Below are 10,422 nucleotides of genomic sequence, written 5' to 3' on the forward strand. Positions count from 1 at the left end.
CAAGGGAAACTCGTGTCTGCTCAATCATCTTGTGATGTATGCCCGCAAGATGTCAACTTAAACAGATAGTGACCAATTGCTGATTCACTACTTCCAGGACAGCCTGACTGGTGCTGCACTCCGTTGGTATATGGGGTTAGATAGTGCAAGCATCCGCACTTTCAATGACGTAGGGGAGGCTTTTGTGAAGCAGTACAAAACAATGTGGACATGGCGCCGGATAGAGACCAGTTGAGGTCTATGTCTCAGAAGGACAAAGAGACATTTAAAGAGTATGTGCAGAGATGGAGGGAGTTGGCTGCCCAGATCACTCCTCCTTTGGAGGAGAAAGAGATGACAAAGATCTTCTTAAAAACCCTAAGTTCATTTCATTATGAATGCATGATCGGCAGTGCCCCCAGTGATTTTATCGAAATGGTAAACATGGGGATGAGGCTTGAAGAAGGAGTTTGTGAGGGACGTTTGTCAATAGATTAGGCGTCAACGAGTAAGAAGTATGACAGCAGTTTCAGTAAGAGGAAGGACAGTGAAACCAATGCAATTTCCAGTGGGAGGCAGAGGAGGCCTCAAGCAAGAAGAAATCCACCACCCTATCAACATCATCATCATCAAGTGTCATCAGTGATCCTGGTATTTTCTAATTAGCAAACAACACAAATTCAACAACAACATCAACATCAACGTTAACAACAACAACCGCAACAAAGAACGAACACCTACAACAACAACAATATCAACAATAACCAGCATCAGCAGAATTTTGAAAGGAAGAAGGTCTCTTTTGACCCGATTCCTATGTCGTATGCAGAGCTGTATCCGTCCTTGGTCCTCAAGAAATTGATTCAACCGAGGAACCCGTCACAGATCCCAGAACCACTTCCTTGGTGGTATAAACCTGAGCTTCGTTGTGCTTTTCACCAAGGTGCACCTAGGCATGGCATTGAAAACTGTTATCCGTTGAAATATGAGGTTCAAAAGCTCATGAAGAGTGGTATGGTGTCCTTTGAGGACCGCGCGCCGAATGTGAAAGCAACCCCTTTGCCCACTCATGGGAACTCTTCAGTGAATATGGTGGACGGTTTTCCTGGTGAGTACAAAGTTTTTGATGTGCGTTTTATTCGTGGAGCCTTGGTGCAGATACAAAAGGACATCTATATGGTGAGTGACTGTGAACATGACCATGATGGTTGTGTTTTGTGTAGTGTGAACCCAAGCGGGTGTGTTGTGGTGAAAAGGGACATCCAGCGTTTGATAGATGAAGGCATGATCCAAATTTGTCAATCTCGTCATGTAGATGACGATGTCAATGTCATAGTGCTCGTTTTCAGGCAACAAGAGCGGTTGGTAATTCAGTATGATAGCAGTAATAACAAGAATGACAGTCAAAGATCAGTATCGTTGTTGGTAATACGGTTAGCGGGCCCAGTCTCGTATGCATCTGATAAGGCTGTACCGTACCAGTATAATGCAACAACGTTGAAGAATGGTCAAGAGGTCCCGTTATGTATGACTAGTTCAGGGTGAGCATTGCTGATGTTACGAAGGTGACCCGCAGTGGTCGAGTGTTTGGGCCAGTTGTCCCAGAAAGTAAAGAGGAAATGGTTGTTGGTAAGAAGGTGGAGATACCTAGAGACCAAGGTATCTGCACAAGTAACAAAGATGTGCAAAGACTTGTTGTGGTTGTTCCCCTCGGTTGTCAACTTTGCTTCATTAAAACTCAATTACCGACTTGCAGTTATGTTAGCCATTACATCATCAAATTGATCAACCATAATGTCTTACATCACATGGGAAGTGTTAAGAACTTTCAGTAGATCCTTACTGTGAGCCTCCGAATTGAGTAACAATGATAAGATCAAAATCTTGGAAGGAGTTTAACCCAACTGGTCGACAATCTTGAAATCACTCTTCTTAGTCAACTTAAGAAACTCTTGTCCCTCTTCTACAGTGAGCTTCTTTTGTTCTTTGGCTACTTCTTTTCCCTTAGAAGTGGCTATTTCAGTTAAGCTACTGGAAGTACCTTTTGACATAAAGGAACTAGATGTCTCAATTGGAATAACTTGAACAACCTTAGATGCCCCTGCCTGAGGAGGAGGAGTAGGAACCACCACTGGAGCTTGAGTAACTTTAGGAGTATACTTTGGTGCAAACACACGACTGCTTCGGGTCATCCCACCTGTACCGGCCATGTTTACAATTTCGATATCCGAAAAATTGATCTCTTTTCCACCAACATAGATATTTGCATTATATTTTCAGAGCACCGTCTTGGAATCTTGGTAAGGAAAAGGAGCAGGAACACAGATGTTGATGGGTTATATTTTCTACATTGGAGCATTAATCTTCTTCTTTCCGTACACAATCTCGATCGGCTCAATGACAGAAACCTCTTCCACGACTCTAGCTCTTGCACACTGTAAGATCCCCTGATTCATCAACTCTTGGACACAACCCTTGAGTACTTCACACTTATCTGGCTCGGTCTTGCATATGCCACAGTTGTCATGAACACCAGGATTCAGTAGATTTGCTGAGATAACTAATAAGGGAGTTTTCAAATCACCCAATGGACTGGCCATTTTTGTTTCCTCTTTTTCATGAATTGTGTTAACTGTCGGACTACCATGATTGGGTAACATATTGCTCTTCCCATTTGGCTTCTCCTTAGTGAAGGACAAAATATATTGATTAATAAGTTCTTGTATTATGTTCTTGAACACAATAAAGTCTTCGGTTGAATCTGCAATATAGCCTGCATGGAAAGCATAAGACACATTGGGTTGTGTTTTTTATTATAAGGAAACATTGTCGGCAGAATCTCTTTAGGAACAATGCCCCCTACATGCACATGGTAAGGCAATAACTGAGTGTATGACACATGGATCTTTGTATACTACAGACGTCTTTGTAGCGGTAAATTCATGACCACCAAGCTATGGATAAACTTGACGTCAATAAAACCAGAGTCGCCACCGCGCTTTTATTGTTTCCAAAGGGAAAGGGAAAAGTATGAACAAAACCCAAAGATAAGAAGTTTTTAAATCAAAACTAATAAACTTCCAAAGATTACAAGTAAGGGGGTTGGTTACATAAAGAGAAAGTATTAGCACCCAAAGTGTCCTAGGTACTCCCAGGGAGCCCTTTTTTATGTGTGCATGTGTTTTTGGTATAAATGATGTTTGAGAAAAAAAATAGAGTGTGGGGATGAGAAAAGAATTCATTGATTATATTTTTATGTTTGACAAGACCTTCGGACATGTGCCTACGTACCAACATAAAAATGAGGGATCAAAACCTCGTAGTTCGTGGTAATAATTTCAAAGTTGGTAAATTGCTTTTAGCAAAAGTTTAAATGAAAAGGCACCAAGGGGCCAAAAAAATTGAATGGGGTTGTTAATTCTTTTTGTCTTTTGAAATTTTGGGTCAATATAATTAAGTTTATTTACAAATTTGATTTAACAAAAAAAAGGTTTAAAAATTCATTGGTTAAAGGCCAAAGTTTCTAATAATTAAAACAAAGTCTAAGTTTGAAATCACAAGTAAAGAAAGTTTTCTGAAAAGGGGGAGAGATTTTGAAATTTAAGAAGTGGAGGGAGATGAAGAGGCTATCCTAAGCACAAATTAAAAGTTAAGAGTTGAAAAGATCTAACCAATGGGATGCAATCCAATAGACAAGAATGTAATATGGAAACCCATTTTCCCTTTGGACTTTGAATCAAGCAATAATCAATGAGAAATTAGCAATATCCAATCATTATGAAGATCAAGGCATCAAATAAAGATAGCCACATCCAAGCAAGTAATCCTCATAGCTAGCAGTCTTATTTGTCTTCTCATGTATTAAATGAAATATTCCTTGATCAACTCATAACAAAGCATCAGTCACAAGATCAAAATAACAATTAACACCAAGACAAAGTAGCAGATGAATTCAAACAAAGTATAAGGCTTGCACCATATAAAGGTTCAATTCACAATAGCTTGGTCTCAAAATGTTAGCATTAGCCAAGTCCTTTTTGCACAGGGAATATTGCCTAATCCTAAGTCCAACAGTTCAGATCAAGATCAACAGTCCACCAGACATTTTTTTAGGGTTTTTGTTATTATTAAGTATTTTCAGGTGCTAAGACCACAAACAAAATCAAAATGCACAAACAATATATACAATCACAAGATATGGCTCAAATGAGCAAAGTGAAAATGATATAAACATAAACTAGTTAAATGGAATGTCAATGGAAATGAATGATAAATGACTGAAATTTAAATTACATAAAATAAATGACTTAAAAGTAAAGCAATAATATCAAGAGTTAGTCAAAAGTTAGTTAAGTGTTAGTGATATTTTTAATTGACTAAGTCATTCTTTGGAGAACACTCAACCATTCATTCATAAGTATGAATCCTTAAACCAAGACATATTCCATGAGAAGGGCTCCAACTTGGATAATTTAACAAGTATGCCACTAGCTCTCATGAAAGGAAAAAAGGTCAAGTTTCCACACATGGGAGACTTAAAATCTCACTTACTAGAATGATATGTCATTAGGGTTAAATTTAGCTCTGTGTTAAGTAATCGCAATTGGACTTATGTAGAAGTCACAACTATCTGAGGTCAGGCAATAAAAATTTAGGTGTTAATGCATGTTAGACATTTGGCATGAAGAACCAAAATCCTAAAACATATCACATACTAAAATAAAAGATCAAGAGGGATAGACTTATCTCAGTCATACTTGTCTTGGTTCATCTGACACGAGGTCATTCATGAACCAATTAGCCTTAAGACATTAGAGATTTAATTGGTCAAATGAGAGAACGGGAAAGAATAGGGATGAAGATGAAGAGGGAGGGGAAGATAGAAACACAAATTGATCAAGGGAGGATTTTATCAAATCAAAACCATCCATTCATTTTGGGAGATGAAATGTACATTTCATCAATCCCCTAATCCAATGGTTTTGATCAAACAAAAGTCAAATCAACCTAGACCAAGGCCCAAACAAATAATCAAACATCACAAGACCATAAAAATGGCTCAACATAACTTTTTACACATTTAATTAATTAAAAATCAATTTAAAAATGAATTAAAATACAATTTAATTTGGTCAAAACCTAAAATCTCTTCAAAACACCAAATAAACGGCCAAGAGATTTATCCTAGGTCAAACAAGGTCAAAGGACCTTAGACAAAAAATTTAATGATTTTTGAAAAGTCAGAAGTATTTTTAAACAATTAAAAATATGCACAAAAATATTTAATTCATGAAAAATATCAAGATTAATCCAAAAAATAATTTTAATTCAGAATATGAAAGAGAAAAATATTTAAAGATTTTTTGTGAAAGTCCCGTATTCTTTGGATTAAAAATGAAATTAATATGATATAAAAAAATAAAAAGATTAAACATAAAAATCAGAAATTAAAATAAAAATAAAAATAGAAAAAACAAGGACCATCAGATCTCCCTCAGTAATTGAGGTGGCAGATCTGATGGCCACATGCGGCGTTCCATGGTGGACTCAAGTCAACTTGCTGTACACGTGGTAATCAAATGCAACGGTCCAGATTATAACATCCACTCATGATCAGATGGCCAAGAGGTGTGCCAACACGCCAGCGGAGCTATGGCTCCGGTCATCTTCTTCGATGACCTCCACCGGACTGGTCCAACTTCATCTCAATGGCAAATGAAAAATAAGGACACTATTTCAAAGAAAAAATGCTCAGAATCATGATTCTGGCCTCAATTTTCTCCAAATCCAAGTATATAAAAAGATACAGGGATTTGAATTTTGAGGATCATGAACTGAGTTGCTTCGATTTGGCCTCAAAGCAACTCAATCTTGTTGCCTACATTGGTAGGACTTCAGCCAACCAAAAATCACAAAGAATGGTGAAGAATTGAGAGAGAATCGAAGAGATGAAAATTCTGAAAAATCATCTTCGAGTGAGCTTCAAACTTGCTTGATCTTGCTTCTAATTGGCCTTGGCTTGACTTCAAAAGCTTGTAGGAGTTGAATTGATCAAGGAAAGACTTGGACTCTTGGAGTTTCAATCTCAAAACAGAAGGAGATTTGAAACTCGATTTTCAAATGAAAAACTTCAAGATTATCCTCTAATGATGAGGGTTTGGATTGCAGGTTCAAAGCTTGGGCAAGGTGTCCTTAATTCTGAACAATGAGGATCTTATTTATAGGAAAGGCAATTGCTTTCTACATATTCCCAAAATTGACAAAAAAAATAGCAATTCACTTGCATGCTTGCATGGGTGTGTGATAGGCCCATGAAATGATGTGATAAGGTCCGAAATCCCTCATGTGCAATGCTGAAATCATGTCATGTGATCATGCAATGGAGATTGAAATGTGAATGTGAATTTCATCCAAATGAACCCTTGAAAGGAACCCATGCGCAGGTCCTCAAATTCTTGACCAAATGAGATGATCTTGGACTTTTTGGAAAGGTGAAATCAAGGGGGACAACTTTGATGTTGAACATATTTCCATTTTAATCTTGGATCATGATGAATTTTGAGGTGGAAGTTTGGGAAATCAAACATATTTGAAAATTTTCTAAGTATCAAGTCAAATGTTTACTTCTTCCACCTTGAATAACTTTTGCTATGGGTTTCAAATGGAAAAAGTTCCTTCATAAAGGTTGTAGCTCTTCCAAACCTATTCAATTTAGTCATAAATTTGACCTCATTTGGATTTTGTATGAAGGAGTCATGCTTAGAAGTTGAGGAAAATCACTTGTTCAATGGTAATGGCCCAAAGTGACCTATAATGTTTCCTCTTGGCACATGCCCTTGCAAGTTGAATTTGAATTTATTACAAGAATAAATGTTAGAGAGGCCACCATGAATTGGATCATGAAACTTGAATGGATTTTATCTCATAAAAATTGAGCAAGTTATGGTCCTTGGAAGTTGACCTCCTAACTAGGGTTCAGACAAAATGACCTATAATCTTTCATAGGAAAAAATGACTTTCCAAGCAAAAATAGCTCTTGACTTAAACATGAAAGTTGTTTGGAATGTCATGAGGCGTAACTTTTCTCTTGTAATAATTTTCATATGACACAAAGTGTAGGAGATTGGGTCTAGGGAACCCTAGTTTTGACTAGTTGACTTTCTCTAGTCAACCACCATGAACCATCTTGCAAACTTGAAGTTATCTTGATTCCTTGGACTCATGAAGGATCATATTCGTATATTAATCTTCATTGAGGAATATTTTTCTTGTTATTTATTTTTTTAGAATAATGTGCTAGGAATGAGAGTGTATGAAAGACTTATTGCCAACTTTTCAAAAAGAAAACTTGAAATGAAAAGATAGAGATCTTAATTAAAAACAAAATGAAATTTTATTCATAAATAAGCCATTGAAACAAAAGGGAGGCCCTACAAAGCTTGTCTTTTGCCTTGGGTAGAGAAAAGGACTTATTGTTATTATTTATAAAATAGTAAATTACTTTGAAATAGAAATCATCTCAAGAATCTCGATGGCGTTCCAACTACTGAGAGTGGTATCCGGTAAGCAGTGACACACCAAGTTAGGTATCCATTCATCTTCTTATTCAATTACAGCCACATAATCTTCACTTATGTACCCAACATTATGGAAAGTTTCTTGAAGAGTGCATAGCTTCTTCTGAAACTCTTTATTAGCCGGTTTATAATCCAACCCGAATGGATCCTTCTTCTCATGTATCTCCAACAGCTTGCCCTAGCCCAATGTAGCTCTGATTTTAATCAACATCTGATATCTTCTCCCATTGCAAGGCTGACTTTTCTTTCTTGGGAACATCTTTTCTTCGACTGAATGCTACAATTTCCAAAGCTTGGAAAGGTATTTCCAGTGTTTCTCCATCCATCTCTATGCATCTGAATGGTGAGAGGTGACTAATAAACATGTCTTCCTCTCCTTCGACGATTATTAGTTTATCATCTACTATGAATTTCAACCTTTGGTGAAGGATGGAGGTGATAGCTCATGTAGCATGGATCCAAGGTCGTCCTAGAAGACATCTATAAGATGGGTTAATGTCCATCACCTAGAAAGTAATCAAAAATGTATGTGACCCCACCATTATTGGCAGGTCGAATTCTCCAATTACCATTCTCTTCGAGCCATTAAAAGCTCTGACTACCAACGTGCTAACTTTCATGGAAGTTCTCAAATATTTAGCTCCCGAGAGTGTTTTTAGCCATGACATTTAGAGGCGAGCCTGCATCCACTAATACCCTTGAGAGGAGGCTATCCTGGCATTTGAATGATATATGTAAGGTTTTGTTGCGGGCTTGTCCTTCTGGCAATAATTCACCATTGTTGAACCCGAAGCAACTGCTGACAGTGATGTTAGCTACAACTTCGTCAAACTGGTTTACTATTATATCATGGGTGACATGCGCCTCATTCAAGATCTTCAATAGAGCTCCTATATGAGCCTCAAACTTAGCAAAAGAGACAATATAGATATTTTAGAAGGTGTCTGGTTTAACCGATCCACCATCTTATAGTCACTCTTCCTGATCAGCCTCAAGAATTCTTTAGCTTTCTCTTGGGGTACACCATTCTTAAAAGGTCCCTCCCCTGAGCATACAGGTTCTTTCCCTTTTGAACTTTCGGGAGTATTATTCGTTGATGGTTGTTCGAGGGTAAACACTTTTCCATGATAAGTCATACCTCCAATACCGGTAATATTAGTAACTGCTGGTTTTAGTACTAGAGGCTTGTCTCCCTCATATTTTGTGGCGTTATAGTTCTAGGGTACATACTTAGTATTTTCATAAGGGAATGATGTAAAGACATGGAAGACAATAAGGTCTTCTAACTTTGTTGGTATCTGAACTTGAATTTGAAATGGTATTGGAATTGGTATCTTAATTGGGGTCTAGGAAGATATGGGTACATGAATCTGGAATGATGCATGTGTTTCCCTCCTTTGATAAGTGATATCAAAAGGTATATGCCCTTGAAATTATATGTCTTAAATGTCCTCTATCTTCCTCGAGTATCCAATTTGAACCAAACCTTGGTCCATCATATGTTTAAGGCACCTTTTCATTTTCTTGCACTTGCTTGGATTGAGCAGACAAACTTTGCAATCAGCGTGCAATTTTTTGAACAACTCAAAGACAATAAATTTTCCATGTATCCTAGGCATAAAGGTTTTTATTTGGTGTACCCCTGGATTAAGATGTTTTCTTCTGATTCCTGAACGACATTGATAGTTTGGCCATCATGCCCCGACATCGAGTTATTCTTGACGTTTGAATTTTCGGTAATGAAAGAAATAACCTTTCGATTGAGCAAGTTTTGTACCTTGAACTTGAGAGCCAAGAAGTTCTCAGTAGTATGCCCTGGTGAACCAGCATGGAAGTCACATCTGGCATTAGCATCATAGCCACGAGGAAGAGGTGTTGGTGGAGGCGCAAGAGGTCTAGTCTCCACCAACCTTATTTGCAATAAGTAAGGTAGGATCTGAGTATACATCATTGGTATGGGGTCAAATTCCTTCCTAGGCCTCTGTTGATCCCTTTGGGGATACCCATTCCGTTGTTGATTTTGCGGAGGCGGTGCCCTAAGTTGTTGGGCCTGAGGCATAAAGTATGCTTGTTGTGGGTGTTGGTTAGGATTTACTGTAGCCACATAAGGGTTATAAGGCATCTGGGAATACCCATCAATGGAAACAACATTGGTCTCTCCTTTCTTTGAGTTATTGTTGTTAGAGTACCTCTTATTATTATGTTGACCAGAAGAGGATATTCCGACCTTACCACTCTTTAACCCATTCTCGATTCTTTCCCTAATAAATCACCAGGTCAGCAAAACCTGTTGATATCGATCCTATCATCTTCTTGTAGTATGGGACTTGTAAGGTGACCATGAACATACCAACTAGTTCACTTTCCAATAGTGGAGGTTGTACACGGAAGGCCATTTCCCTCCATCTTTGAGCATACTCCTTGAATGATTTGATGCCCTTTTGTGATAAATTCTATAATTACATGTGATTGGGAGCCCTTTCCAAATTATACTTGTATTTCCTCAAGAAAGCATTAGACATATCTTCCCAAGTCTTGATACGATTTCACTCAAACTTCATATACCAATCTAAGGATGCCCCACTTAGACTGTCTTGGAAACTGTGCATCATTAGTTTCTCATTTGTTATGTAGGCAACCTTTTTTCTAACAAACTTTCGGAGATAGTTCTTATGGCAACTGGCACTCTTGTGCTTCACAAACTCAGGGGATCTAAACTTTAGAGGTATAACCACACCAGGTACTAAGCATATCTCCATAGCATCGACTCTGAAGACATTAAAACCTTCAACTACCTTCAACCTTTCTTCCAGGATCTTATATTTGTCATCGTCCATTGGTTCCCCAATAATAGCGGCAGGGTGAG

The sequence above is a fragment of the Lathyrus oleraceus genome, chromosome 6, assembly GCF_024323335.1.
Source record: "Lathyrus oleraceus cultivar Zhongwan6 chromosome 6, CAAS_Psat_ZW6_1.0, whole genome shotgun sequence".
NCBI classification, from domain to species: Eukaryota; Viridiplantae; Streptophyta; class Magnoliopsida; order Fabales; family Fabaceae; genus Lathyrus; species Lathyrus oleraceus.